Source organism: Octopus bimaculoides, chromosome 1, assembly GCF_046866305.1.
Source record: "Octopus bimaculoides isolate indiv1 chromosome 1, ASM4686630v1, whole genome shotgun sequence".
In the NCBI taxonomy this organism is placed as follows: domain Eukaryota; kingdom Metazoa; phylum Mollusca; class Cephalopoda; order Octopoda; family Octopodidae; genus Octopus; species Octopus bimaculoides.
The window spans coordinates 10,909,582-10,929,696 of NC_142928.1; the positions used below are offsets into that span (position 1 = coordinate 10,909,582).

Consider the following 20,115-nt stretch of genomic DNA (forward strand, 5'->3'; position numbering starts at 1 on the left):
TGATGGTGTGTTGTAGTTTTTTTTTTTTTTCTAGCACCAGTCCCAATACTTTTTGATCAGATCTTATATGCCATTAACCCTTTAGCATTCGGATTTCTCTGTCAAATTTAAGGTTTATCTATTCACATTACTTTGAATCAATCATGCATTATCTCAGAGCTTCAGGATTTCAATGATGCAGGTACAGCCTTCTTGGCTTGCCAGTCCTCAGTCAAACCATCCAACCCATACCAGCATGGAAAGCAGACGTTAAACGACAACAATGATGACTGTTTATTTCTAGAAAGACACTATAAGCTAGATATGAAAACTGCATCTATCCAGTATGAACATCTAACAAGTATACTGTATTGGCTGAACACGGCTGGTTTAAATGCTAAAGGGTTAAACATAGTAATTAATGCAAAAAAGCCCCAGTTACAACAAAGGTCCTAATCCATCTGAAGAGACCCATGAACGAAATAAGAAAGTGAAAAATAAATCTAATTTTGATATGAATCAACATCATTTTTTCCACAGCCTAAACGATACAGCATATTCTCTGGCCATACTTTCTTTTTGTTTTTATTTCAGGCAATTTGACTGCAGCCATGCTGGGGAACCACTTTGAATTTTTAATCAAATGAACCGACCCCACTACTTTTTTTTTTATTTTAAGCCTGTTACTTATTCTATCAGTCACTTTTGCCAAACCACTAAGTCACAGAGGTGTAAACAAACCAACACCAGTTGTCAAGTGACAGCAGGGGACAATCACAAAGACACACACACACATATATATAGATATAGATGTATGTGCATGTCTGTGTATATATATATATATATATATATATATATACACACACACACACAATGGGCTTCTTTCAGTTTCCATCTACCCAATCCACTCACAAGGCATTGGTTGGCCCAAGGTTACAGTAGAAGACACTCAACCAAGGTACCATGCTGTGGGACTGAAACATGAACAGTGTGGTTGGGAAACAAACTGCTTACCACACAGCTTACATACAATTCTTGCTATTTTCCAGTGTTTACTCCTCTTGTAAGCACCTTTCAACATGAGTTCACATTTTTTCACCCAGCCTCTATCATCCATTCATATTACATGGATATCAATATTCTCCTTTCACCAAAATCATTATCTAATATTCATGTTCCATACTGACATCTGATGCTCAGCTGTTTTATAAACTTTCATTTAGACCCCTTTAACAACCTGTACTCAACTCCTGGCTCTCATACACAAGCCACAACTAATATCTCATAGTGAACCAACGAAAGAGCCTAAGCATACGTGCTCAACCTGCTAGAAATAGCAGTCAAATTTCACTCAAATCTCACCTAAAGAGTGGCTGTGTGGTAGGAAGTCTGCTTCCCAACCACATGGTTCCGGGTTCAGTCCCACTGCATGCCACCTCGGGCAAGTGTCTTCTACTATAGCATCGGGCCAACCAAAGCCTTGTGAGTGGATGTGGTAGATAGAAACTGAAAGAAGCCGATCGTGTGTGTGTGTGTGTGTGTGTGTGTGTGATCAGACCCACCACAATCGCTTGACAACCGATGTTAGTGTGTTTATGTCCCTATAACTTAGTGGTTCATCAAAAAGAGACCAATAGAATAAGTATTAGGTTTACAAAGAATAAGTCCTGGGATCACTTTGTGCGACTAAAGGCAGTGCTCCAGCATGGCCACGGTCTGATGACTGAAACTAGTCAAAGGGGGAGAAAGGACAAAAAACCATCTTAAAACTAAAATACATTAGATGTGGTTATAGGTCTGTGGTTCTCAGGATCCACCTGGCTCTTGCGGATGCATATAAGATTTTGTCATTAAAATTTACCTGCAATACATTGGTTATACTTCCACAATAGACAAAATATTTTAACAATTCTTTTATACAATTCTGAATAATATTTCATTATAAAAATATTTTTTAAACATTGAATGGCTACGAGAGTCTGTCCAAGTAAAATAGCAAAACCAAGGGACCCACAGGGGAAAAAATAATTGAGAAGCACTGCATAGGAATATAGAATCTGAAAATAAGACTATATAGCCATGGCTAGATTGTCTTGTCTGAACAAAAAGATCGAAAGGTATTCAAACAGTGAACATAACATTTTTTTTCTTTTTTAAGGCAGAACGACCTAATGAATCCTTCCACTTTCCTGAGGGAAATTTGATGGTTATTTCTAGGAGATTGACTGACAGCACAGCCTTAGTATATAGTAAACACTAAATAAGTCTGTTAGCTCGGTGAGTGTACTAATGCAGAAAACAAAACAGCAATAAGATACTTTTAACGTTAGTTGTGTAACTGTGACTGACCTTGATTTTGATACAACTGAATAAGTTCTGGCGCTTGTAGCACAAAGAAAAGTATGTTTGAGTGTGTATGTGTGTGTTTCAATGAAGGTTAACAAAGACTGTACTAGCTTAATATTTAGAGAGAAGGTGGAGTGAACTTTGTAACATCACAGCTTCTTTCCTTATTGGTAGTTCGTCAGAGGGGGAAGCTGAAATGCATAACCTACTGCATTCTTTACAGTATTATATTATTCTTGTTTAGTTTTCATCAAGCAGACCAGCAATCGAAGGTACTTCAGTGTCGACCATTCAGTCTTTTTGCATACCTATCAGAACTACAATCATCATCATCGTTTAACAAACGCTTTCCATGCTGGCATCGGTTGGACAGTTTGACTGAGGATGGGCAAGCCAGTAGGCTACACCAGGCTCTAATCTGATCTGACAAGGTTTCTATGGCTGGATGCCCTTCCTAACGCCAATCACTCAGTGTAGTGGGTGCTTTTTATGTGCCACAGGCACAGGAGCCAATCAAGGGGTACTGGTATTGACCATGTTTGGATGGGGCTTTTACATGCCACCAGCACGGAAGCCAGCCAGGGGGCACTGGCATCAACAACATTCAATGCATTTACTAAGATGGCTCGATTGCGAGGAGGGGGGGGGGGGGTAAATGGGGGTAAAGCTCAGATTCTCAAGCAGTTATATACATAACTAATGAACTCTAACTTCAAGTATAAATGTAAAACAATCGAGTATTGTATTTAGAAATTTCTCATTGATTCAGTGGAGATACTTTCCTTTCCACTTATTTTAATGTCCACTTTTCCATGTTTGCATGGGTCATATGGAATTTACTGAGAAATTTTCTGCAACTGGATGCCCTTCCTGTCACTAATCCTCACCTGTTTCCAAGTACAATAACATTTCCCTATGACTGGAAATGTTTTCATAGAAAGAAATGAGAAAGCTTGTATGAGGTGACATTCGTTTGCACAAGCCAAATGAAATTGTAGTTGTTGCCAATGCTGATGTCACATAACTGGCACCCGTGCCAGTAGTATCTAAATAGCACCTTTTGAGCATTGAGCCTCACTGAGGCAATGTAGCCAATGCTGGCGTCACATAATTGGCATCCACGTTGGTGGCACCTAAAAGCACCCATTACACTCTCGCAGAGGTTAGCGTTAAGAAGGGTATCCAGCCATAGAAACCATGTCAAATCAGACTGGAGTCTGGTGCAGCCTACCAGCTTACCAACCCTAGTCAAACCATCCAACCCATGCCAGCATGGACAACAGACATTAAATGATGATGATGTGATGTTAAGATACACATGTTAAACCAGGAGTTGTATGGTGGTAGTCAGCTTCTTGAAAAAACTTCATTTGATTTCAACATGGGATGAGGTGTGTAACTTACAACGTTAATAAACTCATTTTATATACTGTCCATCTTTACTAGCTCCATACATGCTCACAGCTTACTAAGTTCCTAAATTTGGATCACTGGCTCGTACATCCCCTGAGCAGCTGATTTCTACTACAGAACATACTTTCTTTTCTTTCCCCAAATCATTGTCAAATCTGGAAATTTTAGTTGCGAGTCCCGTGCCGGTAGCACATAAAAAGCACCATCTGATTGTAGTTGATGCCAGCTCCTCTGACCCCTGTGCCAGTGGCATGTAAAAAGCACCCACTGCACTCTCAGAGTTGTTGACGTTAGGAAGGACATCCAGCTGTAGAAACACTGCCTGATCAAATTGGGACCTGGTGCAGCCTGCTGGCTTCCCAGACCCCAGTCAAACCATCCAACCCATGCCAGCATGGAAAACGGACTTTAAACGATGATGATGATACACACACACTGTATACATAAACAATTGCATGTTTATGTTCATTGTAGAAGCTCAGATAGAGGAACATTCGGAAAGTTTTACCAATTTTCACTGAACCACTGATCAACTGGATTTGGAAAATTAGAATCAATTAGCTGTGTTCTTTCTTGTAAAATCACAATGTGGCTAGGCTTTTGTACAAATCTATTGCAACACAAACGAGTGCATCTGTGATATAATCAGTACAAATGAGAATCTATAGCCTGGATGCTAGCACTCCAAGTTCTGCACTTTTCCACAACTTTAGATGAGACTTTTACATTCTTTAGGCAGCTGACCTCTACAATAGTGCATGACATGTGTGCACATGTACTTATGCATCTATGTGTGCATGTGTATGTGTAATGTATATAACATTCTGGTTTCCACGTGATAAAGTAAATCACAATAGCTGAGCCACTATGAGACAATCAAGAATTTTGAGCTTTTAGAATGTTAAGTGACATCCAACCTTTATTTGAAACAGTTGTTGGTTTCCCTTGTTTAACCCTAGGTCAGTGCTGACTGAACAGACCTGTGACATCCCAATCCTGCCCATTTGTTAGAGAGTCTAGTCAATGAGTCCTTTCTTTATGATGCTAGGATATGATCAGACTTGACTGCAATTTCTAGCAAGTTAAGAACTATGTAGAAGCTCCCTCGTTGGTTTATTTGAAGCCATGGTTTTGCATGTGCACTAGTAAAATAAGTTTAAAGCCAAAACCCTCCATGGCCAAAAGTTGGCATATATTTATATTTGTGAAAAGTAGCTTCTAATAATTACTGTATTTTCCCTTTTATCTTTTATTTATTTGTCATTCGACTATGGCCATGCTAGAGCACCACCTCGAAGAATTCTTAGTCAAATGAATACCGACCCCCAGTACATTTTTTTTTTAAGCCAGGCTCTCATTCTGTTGATCTCTTTTGCTGAACTGTTAGGTTATGGGGATGTAAACACACCAACACCAATTGTCAAGTAGTTGGGGGGGGGGGGGGGGGGGGCAGAGTCAAAAAGACACACACACGCATATTTATACATACAACAGGCTTCTTTCAATTTCTGTCTACCAAATCCACTCACAAGGCTTTGGTCAGCCCAAGGCTATAGTAAAAGGCACTTGCCCAAGATACCACACAGTGGGACAGAACCCAGAAACGTATGATTGGGAAGCGAGCTTCTTACCACACAGCCACACCTACACTCATATAAGCTGTACTATTTTATACTTGATTTTAACTGGAAAAACTGGGGTGTGACCTATACACAGAGCAAACAAACTACAAGGGAGGAAAAAACTTGGTACCAAGATTCAACACTAAATTACAACTGCAACTTATACACAAATAGGTGCAGGAGTGGCTGTGTGGTAAGTAGCTTGCTTACCAACCACATGGTTCTGGGTTCATTCCCACTGCGTGGCACCTTGAGCAAGTGTCTTCTACTATAGCCTCAGGCCGACCAGTGCCTTGTGAGTAGATTTGGTAGATGGAAAACTGAAAGAAGCCTATCATATGTGTGTGTGTGTGTGTGTGTGTGTGTGTGTGTGTGTGTGTGTGTGCGCGCGCGCGCGTCTGTCCTCCCAACATTGCTTGACAACCGATGGTGGTGTGTTTACATCCCCGTAACTTAGCGGTTCAGCAAAAGAGACCGATAGAATAAGTACTAGGCTCCCAAAGAATAAGCCCTGGGATCGATTTGCTCGACTAAAGGCAGTGCTCCAGCATGGCCACAGTCAAATGACTGAAACAAGTAAAAGAGTAAGTAAATATAGTATTTGTGAAATCCAAGTTTGATAAAAGGATCAAAGTTAGAATTACTCTGGCTTTTATTGCAGCACTATTTCTGTAATCAGTTCAGGGAAAGAAAAAAGAAAGAATTTGAAAAGATTCTGGTGTTGGTTAGGTGGGGAGTTTCCTGTAGTACAATGTAAACAAATAGTTCCTTTCTGTAGTTATACAAATACAACTAATATCAGTAAATTATCTTAAATATAGCTTTGTGTATGGGTCGTGATCAGCTCCAATATCATATACAAGATCACATCATTAAATTGAAGGTTTATTGACATAAGCTTATCACTTCAACTACAGAGCAAGTTCAGTTTAACTTGAAACAAAAAGGCAGCTAACTGACATTGAGAGAAATAGCAAGAACAGAAGGATAAAAGTACAACTGAAAAGGTCAGACAATGCCATGATACACTTCAAGTGATGAATTGGAAATATCACAGCTGAAAAAAATAAATAAATAAATAAAAAAGGCCTTCAAAGGAACAACTTTAAGAAAGAAAATTTTCTTTCGGCCCGAGGCTATAGTAGAAGACACTTGCCCGAGGTGCCACACAGTGGGACTGAACCCAGAACCATGTGGTTGGTAGGGAGAAATAATAATAATAATTAATTCCTAATTCAATTCTCTTACATGATATTTTTTTTATTCTTTTATTTGCTTGTCATTTGACTGCGGCCATGCTGGAGTACCGCCTTTAGTCAAACAAATCGACCCCAGGACTTTTTGTAAGCCTAGTATTTATTTTATCAGTCTCTTTTGCTGAACCACTGAGTTATGAGTATGTAAACACACCAACATCGGTTGACAAAGACACACACACACGATGGGCTTCCTTCAGTTTCTGTCTACCAAATCCACACACAAGGCTTTGGTCGGCCCAAGGCTAGAGTAGAAGACGCTTGCCCAAGGTGCCACGCAGTGGGACTGAACCCGGAATCATGAGGTTGGTAACCAAGCTACTTACCACACAGCCGCCCCTGCACCTATTGGACTGTGGCCATACTGGGATACCACCTTGAAAGATTTAGTGAAACAAACTGACCTTAGTATGTTTTTCTGTTTTTTTTAAAACCTGGTACTTATTCTATAGCAGAACCACTAAGTTATCTGGATGTGAACAAACTAACACCAGCTGTCAAGCTGTGGTGGGAGACAACAAAGATACACACACACACTGAATGCAGTTTCTTATTTCTTTATTGCCCACAAGGGGCTAAACATAGAGGGGACAAACAAGGACAGACAAAGGGATTAAGTCGATTACATAGACCCAGTGCGTAACTGGTACTTAATTTATCGACCCCAAAAGGATGAAATGCAAAGTCAACGGAGGCGGAATTTGAACTCAGAACATAGTGGCAGACGAAATACTGCTAAGCATTTCGCCCTGCGTGCTAACGTTTCTGCCAGCTCACCGCCACTGAATGCAGTTTCTGCCTACCAAATTTACTCACAAAGTATTGTTAAGCCAAGGATTTAGCAGAAGACACTTGTCCAAGGTGCCATGCAGTGGGACTGAACTTGAAACTATGTAGCAGCAAAGCCAGCTTTTTAACCACACAGCCATGCCTGCACTTATGTGTATTATACTTGAATGCACTATCAATGCATTTTTCATGGACAAGCATCAAGATATAGCTGCATCTGTCCAATTAAGTTTCATAGTGTTTTCAACATGTACAGCAAATAGTTGAGGATCACAGATCCCTGTTGAAAAACTAAAGTATACAGAACAGCAGTAATATATATTTTTTGGTAAAAACAATCATTTATTGCTGCCTTCATCATCACCCCCACCCCCACCCCCACCACTTAACATCCATTTTTCATACTGGCATGGGTTGGACAGTTTGACTGGACCTGGCAAGTGAGAGGACTGTGCCAAGTTCTGTCAGCTTTGGCATGGTTTCTATGGCTTGATGTCCTTCCGAAAGCCAACAAATTTACATAGTGTACTGAGTGCTTTTTTATGTGGCACCAACACCCATCAGGGTCATCATGTGGACAATACTGGTGTTTTGTAACTAGCACCCGTGTCAGGGACACATAAGAAGCACCTTTCAAGTGCTGGGTCTGATGGAGGCAATGACAAATGACCAAGACCTTTGGCAATATACTGTGCTTGAGAAGAAGACCCATCAAGCCAACTGAAATCATAGTCATGGCAGATACTGGTGTCATGCAAATGGCACCTGTGCCAGCAGCACATAAAAGCACCCATTACACTCTCACAGTGGTTGGCATTAGGAAGGGCATCCAGCCGTAGAAACTATACCAAATAAGGCTGGAGTCTGGTGAAGCCTTCCAACTTACCAGCCCTGGTCAAACCGTTCAGCCCATGCCAGCATGAACAACAGATGTTAAGTGATGATGATGATGATGATGATGATGATCTCCATCTCCATTTTCAAAACATTTGATCATGATACTTTAACCTCAAGTTCTATTAGACTACACACTTTATACCACACAGAGAAATTAACTCGTGCCCGGAAAATCACTTTACATAAAGTAAATAAATTGAAATTTAATTCAAAATTTGCTTTAACACAGGAAATACACACAACTGGAAATTAGTAAGAATACACTCGTGTTTAGCTCATTCACTTTGACTATTAGAATGTATTAAGTATCATAAAAAATGCAGCTACACTTGAAAATATTGGGAGGTCAAGCACTGCAAATTTAGTTTATAATACAGATTTGGTTTTGAATATAGCACCACTGATGCTATATTTCTGATGAGGCAACTGCAGGAGAAATATATAGCCAAAGATAAACCTCAGTACTTGGCTTTTGTTGACTTGGAGAAAGCCTTTGACAGAGTTCCCTGTACCCTTATCTGATGGTCAATGCGGAAACTAGGGATAGACAAGTGATTAGTGAAAGCTGTACAAGCCATGTACAGGGATGCTGCCAGTGAAGGTTAGCAATGAAGCATGTTCTTCGAACTTTGAGCCTCAAAGAGGCAATGACTGGTGACCAAGACCTTTGGCGATATACTGTACTTGAGAAGACCCGTCAAGCCAAGTGAAATCATAGTCATGGCTGACACTGGTGTCACATAATTAGCACATAAAAAGCACCTTTCGAGTGTTTTGCCCTGTGGTGGCAATGGCGAATGACCGAGACCATGGCATTATGTCATGCTTGAGAAGAAGACCCAACAAGCCAAGTAAAATCACAGTCGTGGCAGATACAGGCGTCATGCAAACAGCACCCATTACACTCTTGGAGTGGTTGGCATTAGGAAGGGCATCCAGTCATGGAAACCATGCCAAATCAGACTGGAGTCTGGTTCAGCCTTCCAGTTTACCAGCTCTGGTCAAACCATCCATTAAATGATGATAATGATATATTGGATCAGGTGATGAAAGTTACAGAGAGAGTCATAGCCCAACTAATTAGGGAGGGAGTTAGATTGGATGCAGTTTGGTTTTGTGCCAGGGAGAAGCACCACTGACACTATATTTCTGATGAGGCAGCTGCAGGAGAAATACAGAGCCAAAGATAAACCTCTGTACTTGGCCTTTGTTGACTTGGAGAAAGCCTTTGACAGGGTCCCTCGATCCCTTATCAGATGGTCAATGCGGAAACTAGAGATAGACGAGTGGTTGCTGACAGCTGTACAAGCCATGTACAGGGATGCTACCAGTAAGGTGAGGGTTAGCAATGAGCACAGCAAAGAATTCAGGGTACAAGTAGGGGTTCACCAAGGATCAGCCCACATCTCCCTCCTGTTCATCATATTCCTGCAGGCAATAACATAGGAATTCAAGACAGTCTGCCCCTGGGAGCTCCTCTATGCTGATGACCTTGTTCTTATAGCTGAATCACTACCTGAACTAGAAAAGAAGTTCCAGGTATGGAAGCAAGATCTAGAATCTAAAGTTAACCTAGCAAAAACCGAAGTCTTAGTAAGTTAGAAGCCTTTTTTCACTCTATAAATTTCTCAGTCATACACAGAGGCATTTGTTGTAGTAGTAGAAACTTTTGTACTTTCATTCAAAATTTGGATCTTGTGCTTGAAAAATAAAACTCGTAAGCACGGTGTCTCAAAATGCAGGCCCTCATAAGTAATGTGTGGGTGTGTATAAGATAGAGAGTGAGCGAGTGAGCATCGGGCTCACAATCACGAGATAAGTTCAATTCCCTGACAGGGTTGTGTGTTGAGTTCTTGAGCAAGACATTTTATTTCATGTTTCTCCAGTTCACTCAGCTGTAGAAATGAGTGGCGATGTCACTGGTGCCAAGCTGTATCGGCCTTTGCCTTTCCTTTGGATAACATTGGTGGCGCAAAGAAGGGAAGCTGGTATGCATGAGCAACTGTTGGTCTTCCATAAACAACCTTGCCCAGACTCGTGCCTCAGAAGGGAACTTTCTAGGTGCAATCCTATGGTCATTCATAACTGAAGAAGGTCTTATATATGCATACACACATAATAATGTTAAATGAAGTTAAATGTTACTATATTTCTGTTGAATGTTGCCATATTTCCTTTATTTTAAATTATGCTACGGATTGGAACATAAATCAACATGAAATTTTGATGGAAGACTTTAATTTAGATCCCTGTAAAACAGAGAAGTTTGAGTCACAGAACCAGGGAAGGTCAATCTTATATTAGATGGTTTGACTATTTCTCATATAATACACCAAACCTAACTCACAACTCATTACTCTTAAGTTCTACATCTCAGTAACTTCACTCATTGTGGCTCCTGTGCATCCCCTACACTAATACTGCTGTTGCAGACACACATCTCATCTTCCTGAACTGCCGACACCATGTTCTCAATGTGGGTGATGGTGCCCCCAAGTGGGTTCTGGGATTATTGAAGAGAGCATTAAGCTTTAGGGAGCAGTCAGATAACAGAATTAACATACTAAATTTCATCTGTAGCAGTAATTATATTCATCATCCAGTGTTTTAAATCCAGGTTTTGTTCTCGTTAATGGGGGTAGCCGGATCTACCTCAATGCCATAGCAACCAAGGTAGGAAGGTGCAGCCCACCCCAACCTTTCGGCAAGCTGGCTGGTGCCCATTCTCCTTTGCTATCATGAGGCTTTTTTGGAGCTAGATTTTCTACAGGGAGCATGCCCTTGCTTACCCCAACCTCAGTTTCTAGACATGAGTGGTCCCGAAACCAAGGCCTTTATCACGATTTTTAAGAAATGTGGTGGAAAACTAGCTCAGGAAGGCAGGGATGCTACTCACTGAGACCCCTTTTGGAGCCCCCTACCTAATATATTATACATGATAAAACAAGTAATAGTTATTAAAATAAAATGAAATCTCATCAGACACAAGCAAGTCATCTACTTGCAATGTATGAAATAAATTTACAACTTTTGCCTTAGTTTTTATCATTTCAAAGTTAAAAGCTTGTAGAATCCATTTTTATAATAAAATTATCATCCATGTTAAGATAGTTTAGTCGCAATAACTCACACGCCACTTACGTGGGCGCTAGACATAACAACTACTTAAAATGGGGGGCACTACAAAAAGAAAGTTAACAATTGGTTTCTGCACTTGGTCAATATTTCAATTTTTCCAAATACTCTTGACCTCTTTCTCATATCTAAAAACAAACATTAGCCAAACTATTAGTCTCTCCCCCTATCAAACTGTCTGATCATAACTTAACCAAGGCAACCCACTCGATACTGTTTTATTAGCTAGCCCTTACATACCAAAACCTCCAGTATATCAAGTCGGCCAACCAGTCTCAAAGTTATGCCATTTCTCTTTTGATTAGCTTTCACAGCAAAAGTGCTTCACCTCTGAAACAGCTAAGTAACTAAGATACACACCTCCCTAAGTTTGTCCCACCAGATTCCACATGCAGCTTGGAAACCTCAAAGTGGTTCAGTTGCAGCAGTACAGATAAAGAACACCGTCATCAACAGCTGAAGGGTATTCACTTACCTGTAAAAACAGTTTCAATGTTTTTTTCCCCCTCTCTCTCTATAACATTTGAAGTAGTTTTGGCTGTTATTTCTAACAAGTGTACAACCATAAAGAGGATCTCATTGACCACCTAGATATGAAATGAGCACCATTTTTGCTGGATCAGTTTCCAAACTACAGTTTCTGCTACAACATCTTAAAATACCCCCAACTACCCAGCATACGGCTTAGACACTAGCTTTCTCATTCAATCTACACAAACACAGAAAGCACATACACCACCTTAATAAATCCCAGCTCAAAACCTTCACCTCTCGCATCTCAAATGTAGAATAACACCTTCAGATACTCCACCCTCCCTCTCAGCAACCATTCATACTTTCTCTGAAACCAGATTTTCTTTCCTACCACTATTCACCAATAGCCTCTTTCCATTGACATCTTTGGTGAAAGCAGCAATAGTGCTGCTTTTGACCTCAGAGAGGTCACTATATCGAGCATTCAAATCGCCTCTTTACTCTTTTACTTGTTTCAGTCATTTGACTGTGGCCATGCTGGAGCACTGCCTTTAGTCGAGCAAATCGACCCCAGGACTTATTCTTTGTAAGCCTAGTACTTATTCTATTGGTCTCTTTTGCCGAACCGCTAAGTTACGGGGACGTAAACACACCAGCATCGGTTGTCAAGCGATGTTGGGGGGACAAACACAGACACCCAAACACATATATATAACGGGCTTTTTTCAGTTTCTGTCTACCAAATCCACTCACAAGGTTTTGGTCGGCCCGAGGCTATAGTAGAAGACACTTGCCCAAGGTGCCACGCAGTAAGACTGAACCCAGAATCATGTGGTTGGTAAGCAAGCTACTTACCACACAGCCACTCCTACGCCTGATAACTAATAACTTTTTCTTACCAGATTTTTGTTGAAATACACTGCCCTAGTTTCAATTAATCTTTTGAAAATAATCAAGTATTTAGAAAAAAATAACACTGTCAATAATTAAGCTGATAGTTGGAACATAAATTAACACAACCATTTGATAAAAAAAAAATGTTTTAATTAAGATCACTTAAAAGCAAGAAGTTTATATCGTAGAACTAGGGGTTGTCTTTGGTGGGTTGGTATAAAAAGGGTCAAATCAGAAGTGTAGTTGGACCACACCATAAGAACAAGCCATGTTGAGGTTATTTTTATTCTTCTTAGTATTTTTCAGAGTTCAACTATGTCACCCATACCCTTATGTAAATTCATGACATTCTTATTATCACTTCCAACTGTAATGATGTTGATAAAACTGAAAATCCCAAACATACCAAAACAAAAATGAATTTTTTATAAGAAGAAAAAAATTAATATCTACCAATAAATGGTAACGGCATCAAAAAATTATAAAGATAGGCGTAGGAGTGGCTGTGTGGTAAGTAGCTTGCTTACAAACCACATGGTTCCAGGTTCAGTCCCACTGCGTGGCACCTTGGGCAAGTGTCTTCTGCTATAGCCTCGGGCTGACCAAAGCTTGTTGAGTGGATTTGGTAGACGGAAACTGAAAGAAGCCTGTCGTATATATGTATGTGCGTATGTTTGTCCCCCAACATCGCTTGACAACCGATGCTGGCGTGTTTACGTCCCCATAACTTAACGGTTTGGCAAAAGAGACCAATAAAATAAGTACTAGGCTTACAAAGAATAAGTCCTGGGGTCGATTTGCTCGACTAAAGGCAGTGTTCCAGCATGGCCACAGTCAAATGACTGAAAAGAGTAAATGTCTTAAAAAAAAACTTGACTATATTGAAAAAACATTCACCCTTTTGTTACTATATTTCTGTTTCAATTAATTTTGAAAATGAAAAATTTAGAGTTAAGGCTTGGAACACAAGATGGAATTTTGATGGAATTTTTTTAACTCAGATCAGTTTTAAACAGGAAGCTAATTTGCAGAACCAAGTTTGGTCTCAGACAGGTTGATAATCAAAAGGATTAAACTAATTATGATCAAAATGACTGACACAGCTACACTGAATAGTCAATCACCAATACATTTTAAAGATACTGGAAGGTACAACCCACAATAATAGGTCCAGAGGAGCAGCAGCTATCACATTGGAATAGAATTCCCCTTTAAAAACTCTGCTGTGATCAGCACCAGAATCTACAGAAACAAACTGGACAGGGGAGAGAATGTAGGCCTGGGGCTGACCTAGTCAGAGCTATGGTATATTCAGATTTATAGATCTATAGATCAAACTGAAGCATTCAGCTTACTACCAACATGCTTTAGGACTATTCAATCAAAGCTGACCTGAATGAAGTTAATGATGGTAATGGTAGTCAATACTCCAATCAAACCAAAGAAACTGTGTTTCTATTGATTTGTTTTTCAGACTTCTGATACTATATTTGTGATGTAAAAAGACAACCGTGCCAGCTTCCCATGAAAAGCAACAATGCTGACATCATGTAAAGAACTGGCACCAATGAGATCACCAAGAAACTAACAAGACAAAACCCTTCAACTGAAAGGGGTATATGGTATTGAAGGAGATGGTTTTGTACTAAGTGAGGAGATCAAAATCTGAAAGGACAGACATGGATGACTTGCTGTGAAGAAGATGGTGTCAGAGGCATACCCTGATCTTCAGGGGTTGAGCCTCATGGAGGAGATGACAAAGGACCAAGATGGTCAGCAATTTGTTGAGGTCAAAAAAGACCCTACTATTTTCGCAAAAATGTAGGCCCTAAAAGCATATAATTTATGTCTATGCTCCTGCAATCAATCATCCATCTTGGACAAATATCTCCCTCACTCTAAAACTTTGAAATAATTTAAACCTACATTTTAGCCCACTCTGCTGAGTGGTTGGTGTTAGGAAGGGCATCCAGCTGTAAAAATCCTATCAAAACAGTCACAGAAGTCTGGTGCAGGCTTCTACCTGGCCAGCTCTTGTGAAACCGTCCCACCCATGCTAGCATGGAAGGCGGACATTAAACGATGACGATGGCTTTTATGTAATAATTAAAAGAAATAAAATATTTTCTTTAAGATTATAGATTTGAATTATGAACTGATTTACCTGCATTTCTAGCATGTGGCAGGAATAAGATTTGAAAAATACAGAACAATTGTGATAAGCACTGAATACCATTCTTGCCCCTGTACCAACTGATAGGGAACAGAACTGTTTTCAGTCAAACAGTCTGAGATGTGGATAAAGAATGTAACACAACAGTTGTAGTGGGATTTGAACTCGTGATCAGGCATCTAAGCCATACAGTAATTCCAAGTTTGTAACATGACAGGAAAACTCTTAATTTCAAAGTAAAAACCCTAAAAGAATGTTCGCAGAGTTCTGTAAACATTTCTAGAATGAAAAATAGTCCCTTCACCAAAAGAGAAATCTTTCTCTAAAGTTATTGAGTCAACATGTCAGAGATATTAGTTGAGAGCCTAACCCTTCCGTTACCATATTTCTGCTGAAATATACTGCTTTATGTCAATTTATTTTGAAAATAACAAATAATTTAGTCCAATTTTATTTATTTATTTATTACTATGAAGCTGGTGTTTGAAACAAAATTAAGAAATTTTGATGAGAACAAGATTGAGTCTAAGAATATAGGATAGTCTTAAGTGAATTTGTTATCAAAAGGGGTTATTGTCACAGGACATAATCAAGACAAACTGAAGTTCAATATTTTTAGTGAAAATGATTTTTTATCAGGAACAACTTTTTTTTTTTTGAGGATAACTTCAAAAGGATGAAAAACAGTCATTCAGAATAGGTTTTGTACACACATATATACACACACAATTGCAGTGTGGAAGTTGTTTGTAAGCCATTTATGAACACACAAAAACCGTTAGTTTCACTTCGACAAACTTGTGTCAACATATTTTCGTCGCTTTGAAACCATGACCAGCTCACTGACAAAACTTTGTGCTGCATCAGTTTTGCCAGTGAACAGGTCGTAGTTTCAAAGTCACGAAAATATTTCAACAAATTAAATTTAAGTGTTGAAGTGAAACTAATGGTTTGTGTTCTTAAATGGCTTACAAACATCTTCTACACTGCAATTGTTTTTGCATCAGCACATGATCTCAGATCAAGTCACTTGCTGTGCAAGAACATCTCCGTAATAAATATATATATATATAGTTTATATTCATTTAATAGAAGAAGCAAACAGAGATTGGGAAGTTAATAATTGTTTATTATTGACAACAAATTGGGCATCTTCAGTCAGCGAAAATGAATTCACAAACACACATATAGCATCCAAACAAACATCTTTCTTTACCTTCTTTCCACTGATGATATTATGCTCATCATCATCATCATTTAACGTCTGCTTTCCATGCTGGCATGGGTTGGACGATTTGACGGAGGACTGGTGAAACCAGATGGCTGCACCAGGCTCCAATCTGATCTGGCAGAGTTTCTACAGCTGGATGCCCTTCCTAACGCCAACCACTCCGAGAGTGTAGCCAGTGCTTTTACGCGCCACCAGCACGAGGGCCAGTCAAGTGTTACTGGCAAAGGCCACGCTCAAAATGGTGTTTTTCACATGCCACCTGCACAGGCGCCAGTCCGGCGGCACTGACAACAACCTCGCTCAAATGATTTTCTAACGTATCACCGGCACAAGTGCCAGTAAGGTGACGTTGGTAACGATCACGCTCAAATGGTGCTATTTACATGCCACCAGACATCTGCTCTGGCAATGATCACGCTCGGACGGTGCTGCTAGTGCTCCACTGGCACAGGTGCCAGTCATGTCGTATAAATGTAAATTAATAGAAACGGCTGTAAGTGAAGATGACCAATTTGCTGTTAATAATAAACAGTTAACTTCACAATCTCCATTTTCTTCTTTTAAATGAATATAAACTGTTTTTATATATAGCTATCTTAAGGAAATTCATTCCCCAAAATATTAAGTATTGAACCAGTAGGTCCTTGGATAAAACCATCCCTTTATGAGGTTAACACAACCTCTAATTAAATTTATATACAAACATATAGAGGGGGAGATAGAGACTAACCCATGACAGCATGGAAAACAAACACATGATCGTGATATACGTGTGTTTGTTCGACTAGAAGAGTCTAGTCGAACAAACTGACTCCGGTACTTATTTTTTAATCCTGATATTCATTGTATCAGACTCTTTTACCGAACTGCTAGGTTACGTAAACAAACCAACACTGGTTATCAAACGGTAGATGGAGGACAAACACACACACCCATATACATACCTACAAATACATACATACACATAAGCATATACACACACACAGGATGAGCTTCCAAAGTTTGCGCCTGCCAAGACATTGATCAACCGGAAGCTGTAGTTGAAAACACGTCCTCAAGGTGAAGCACAGTGAGACTGAACTCGAAAACTACGTGGCTGCAAAGCAACCTTCGTAACCACACAGCCATGCCTGTGCCTATATAAACAATTTACATAAATGTTGCATATATATATATATAATTTGCCGAATTCCATTTTGATAATAAGCGATTGAAATACATTGTTCAACCACTGATCCAAAAGTAGCTTCGACGTCAACTTCCATTTTGAATCGTTAATACACATACTTCAACAGGTAGTTTTCGTTCTATAACCTAGCTACCTTGGTGATTGATCGGGTTAAGAAAGAAGTTCACTGTCCTGCTAAAGGTTGACACACCCAATAAGATAATATCATACCTATTAGTCGATATAGATATTGACAGTGGAAAGTAAACTTGAGTGACCCAACCATCAACTTGATCCTGTTTTTAGTTACACCAAACTACATTTTCCCTAAAAAGCTTAGATTCGGCGGCAAATATTTCAACAAAGTAAAACCGGTTTCACCCCCATACCCGAACATAAAGCACGAAGAAGAAAGTAAACTAAAATTAGTATTTCATAAAAACAAAAGAAATTGCAAAATCAATGTCAGTTGATACACACAACACTGTGTCACTTTTATCTTCAACGATTGATAATCTTTTATTTACTTGGGTGAAAGAAAAATTTATGTTAAAAACAAAAAGGATTCGATTGAAATAATAATATCAACGACCGGTGCTGGAGTGGCTGCGTGGTAAATTTGCATCCCAACCATTGCGTGGCACCTTGGGCAAGTGTCTTCTACTATAGCCTCAGGCTGACCAAAACCTTGCGAATGGATTTGGTAGGCGGAAAATGAAAGAAGCCCATCGTATGTCTATGTATGTGATGATTAAAAAAATTAGGCTACGTAGCTGAAAACTTATATGGCGCCAACGACCGAAAATAAACACCCGGATGCATCCTTAATAGTAAATGGTCAATGTCAAAAATATTTATTAGAAGTAACTTTCAAAATCTTATTCGTCTTCAACGAATATATATATATATATATATATATATATATATATATATTACAAACATCAATTCGAGCAAAAGCAGCCCCTAATGTGGTCGCTAGAAATAGCACACAAAGGTAAAGAATACGCACACCACCCGTTTTCGGCGTAATCCTAACCCTAAACACTGGTATTCTTTACCTTCGCCACACAAATCGCCCTCAAAATCATACTCACTGAAAATAAGATGGGGTAGTCACAAATGGAATGCTTCTAAATCATAAATCTACTCGTTTAGAGTTGACTTGGAGTTAAATAACATCAACAACCTCGATGCTTTGTTTAATAAACTTCGTCTTCCTCGTTATAAGCAACGCGAATGCATTAATTCTAAAAAAAAAAAAAAAACCGGGTGGGGTCGGGGGACATTTTCAGAAATGGCCAGAGCCTTTTAAAGAAAACTGAAATTTGAAATATTAACAATAACAATATTCGATTGAATATTTCTAACCTCGAGAAGAAGCCCGCCAAAGAAATGTCATGTCGTAATGTTTATGCCTTTCTCAAGGACATCGCATATCTGGGTGAATCGAAGACGCCCCAAGAACGGAAATAAATTCACGAAATCCATATAATGCAAAATATAAATATACCTTTTGCTCGTTTCGGTCATTAGGCTGCGCCCATGCTGGGGCACCATCTTGAGGAATTTTGGTCGAACAAATCGATCCCAGTACTTTTTTTGGTACTACCACATTTTAAATGTACGCTGTGTGGACGTGTAATGACACCCTAACCCTCAAACTAACCTTCCCCCTTCACATCGTTACGTAGATGCATTTTTAAGTAGTGCCCTTTTTTTTTAGGCCTGATAGTTATTCTATCGGTCACTTTGCCGAACGACTAAGTTACGTGGTAGCAATCAGACAAGAACACACACACACACACACACATATATATATATATAACCCAGAACCATGTGGTTGGGAAGCAAATTTATCACACAATTAAAATATTAAATAAGTCAATTGGAAAAGAATGCACCAAATAATGTCTTTCTCAGAAAGGAGGCTTCCTACATTATTCTTATGAGAGAAAAATGATCCTGCCTGTCAAGTGAAACTCTTTCACCCTGGGCGCGAACGTGGTTCACAGGGACTGTACATAGATAATGGTAGTTACACCCAAGTCTATCAAGAAGACCCAACCAGGTCGCTATACTTGCTAAAAATAACAAATGGAGGGAGCAGGGATACGGAATGGGCATAATTAGATAATGATTTAATAGACAGCCCATGAAACCGAATGGTCACGGCTGGAATGCCTCAGATAATTGCCTGTTCGATCACGGTTGACTAAAAGTTAGACAAAAGTAGCTCATCCGATAATGTTAATAAACAATAAGCAATGTATATTAGCGACAGAGACAGTATTACCTCTCAATAAACAAAGAGTGAATTATAAACTAAATACTTTCATTATTATACATATCTTAGTGAATAAAAAAGCGAAAAGATACGAATTAGGGGCATTGCAAAAAAGTTATCACCAAAGTTGTTAATGATGCCAATGGCAATAATTACAAAAACAAAGTATTTAATCTAGATAAGTCAAGAACTGTTAATGTTTAATGGCAAAAGTGAAAATATTATTCTTATTTTAGAGACGACAAAGCGGTGTGAAGGTAGTTAAAAATAGTATATTTAAACAAACAAAAAAGAACACGTGCTCGGCAGCCTCTTTTCAAAATATAACAGTCAAGGAGGATATTATAATACGTTTCATTTAGTCTGTAACCAACTATCTGAATTGAAATTAAATTAATAAAGTATCTTATTTACAAATTTAGTTTTTTTTATTTGTTCTAAACCACAACTTCTC

General features: G+C 39.1%; 1 protein-coding gene across 2 annotated transcripts in view; it reads right to left on the bottom strand.

Annotated features, from left to right (window-relative positions):
- LOC106873356 (protein strawberry notch homolog 1) overlaps nt 1–20,115 on the bottom strand; it is a 77,305-nt gene that overhangs the window by 51,154 nt on the left and 6,036 nt on the right. The window lies entirely within an intron of this gene.